The sequence below is a fragment of the Zalophus californianus genome, chromosome 1 (genome assembly GCF_009762305.2).
Source record: "Zalophus californianus isolate mZalCal1 chromosome 1, mZalCal1.pri.v2, whole genome shotgun sequence".
NCBI lineage: Eukaryota > Metazoa > Chordata > Mammalia > Carnivora > Otariidae > Zalophus > Zalophus californianus.
Genome location: NC_045595.1, coordinates 201,276,757 through 201,279,315, shown reverse-complemented (window position 1 = coordinate 201,279,315; position 2,559 = coordinate 201,276,757).

The window sequence follows — 2,559 nt, the reverse complement described above, 5'->3', positions numbered from 1 at the left end:
ACTCAACATGGTATTTCTTCATGTGCACGGCTAATGCCCCTGCAGGAGTTCAGTAACTACTAACTGACAAAGATAATGACAAAAGGAGATGGAAAACCAAAGAAAAGCCTACGTGTAACACCTCCCTTATCAGGGCCCTGCCTTGTCACCAGTGCTTTGTGGACAGTGCATGCTGCTTATTTAAATTGAATGTGCAGAGTGGAACACCTGGATTAAAAAATGCGTTCCACCATAAACCCTGTCAACCTTTACAGTAGGGTTATTAACTGTTGTTCTTGTTTCCCCTTGAAATGAGCTACATTCACTCTGACACTGTCTGTGTTAGGAAACCGATGTAATAATGCATGTTGAAAGTCTCAAGAACAGAGTGTCTTCTTCTAGACTTCATACTTTATTAAATTAAGTTGCAGGACAGAGTGAACCAAATAAATTTTAGATGTTAGCCATATTGATATTTACGAGTGTTATAATGTATTTATCTAATGACCAGATTTATAGTAAATCACAGTCAAGATTTGTAATGATAATAGGCGTACTTACCAGATTAAAGAACATCCATTACTACCAAGAGAAATATTTTTCAAAAATGCTTCTCAGGAAACACAGGCATCAGTGCCATTCTATCATTTTTCAAGTCTAGATTTGTTCGGCAGATTACTCAAAGTGGGTTTGCTCCTCGATTCCTGTGTCCTTGTCTCCCCGGGGCTGCAGCTGAAGGTGGCTTGGTCCCCAGGAGTCTGGTTTAATTTCCTGCAGTGAATGAGTCTAGCAATCAAAGAATTGATCTTGAGGTGGTCCTGGAAGGGCTCCTAATGCAAGGCCAGTGGTCGGGGGCCTGTAGGCTACAAATGGAATGGTAGGCAATCAAAAAACAACGTGCTACATTCTAGCCCACTGAGCTTTCCTCTGGAGGACAAGTATCATCCAAAACTGTTTGTTCTGAAAGGTGTCCAATCAGAGTTAAGTGTTTCCCACAACCTCCATCAGGTAGCTTAGCAAAATGCTGGTGGCCTAAGTATTTGTGGCAAAGACCAGCCAACCATTTTTACATGGTTCTTCTTATGCTCCCTCATTTCTATTATGGTTACATCTTCATCAAATCATAATTATTTCTCAATGTGTAAGAGATCTTTAGTGAGCTTCACTCATTATACAGTTTAGCAAATATACTTGCCCAGGTTATGTTATTACTCAAGCAGAGTCATGGCTAGAGCTCAAACCTAGTGATTCCCATTCCAGTGCCCCATTGACCGAATGCCAAAGTGTTCCTCATGAGAAGTTTATTAAAAATATTTAAATGTACTAAGCACAATAATTTTTAATGAGCCCTATATGTGCATTAAAAGCCACACATAACACATAAAAACCTTTATTGGATCATAAATGTGACCTATCTTAAATTAATATGCCAGCTGTAATAAACATTAATCTATTCACAGAATTTCAAATATCTTTTAATGAAGTTTGGAATATTGCTTTTCTTAATGTACGGTTTGTTGAATGGTAAATAAGACTGTAGGTCTCTTGTTTCAGAGATTCAGCTGTAAATAGCTATCTTCCCTGACATTTAAATAACTGAGTTATGTTTATCACCAGTTTTGAAATTGTGAGTTGAGTAAAGTCTGCACTGGATGTCAATACTCATTTTTAAAAAGTTCTAGAAGCCACAGCACAAAAGAGGGAATAGCACTAAGTGTGGGTACTTTGCCTAGAATCTGTACTAAGGTCATCTTGTCTTTTTAAATAATTGCTCAGCTACAAACTACAACTGTGATTCCCTCGGAGGTTTTTGCTATGTTTCTGTTGTCTCCTCAAATAACTCTTTCCTCCACGTGAGCCTTGGAGGTGACCTCTGCTTAGCCAGTAGCAGTTGTGACAGAACCCAGCTCCTGAAGGACGGCCAAGAAACCAGAAGGGGACCATCAGCTGCCAACCAGCATGCCTATGCCCAGCTCCCATGAACCATCCCCTACACCTCTCCATTTGTGGTGTGTCCAGAGCCTGCCACATAATCATCACCTACGTTTTCCCCCTGAAGTCTTTAGTCCCTACCACCCAGTAACCTGCACTCAAAACTTTGAGCTATATGGACAATAATTACTGTCCTAAGATTCACGGATCTTGTGGCTCATCCATGATTGGATATAGCACCTGCTGACCCCTAGTGGAGTGCTTTTCTTGTTAACAAATGAGCTACATATTCAACAGCTTTTGTCCCTGAGTTCCATATCTTATACCTTGAGGTATTTTGAGTAATCCCTCATAGTTGCTGATCCCTAAATAAAGTACCTACACATTTCTACCTAGCCTAGTTGGGAGAGATGGACAGTCTCTTAGAAGACTATGTTATATGGCTGTATTTTTTTTTAAGATTTATTTATTTGTTTTTTTGAGAGGGAGAAAGAACTAGTAAGCAGGGAAGAGGGGCAGAGGGAGAGGGAGAGAGAATCTCCAGCAGACTCCCGCTGAGTATAGAACCCCATGTTCAGCTCGATCTCAATCCTGAGATCATGACCTGAGCTGAAACGAAGAGTTGGACACTTAACCTACTGAATCACC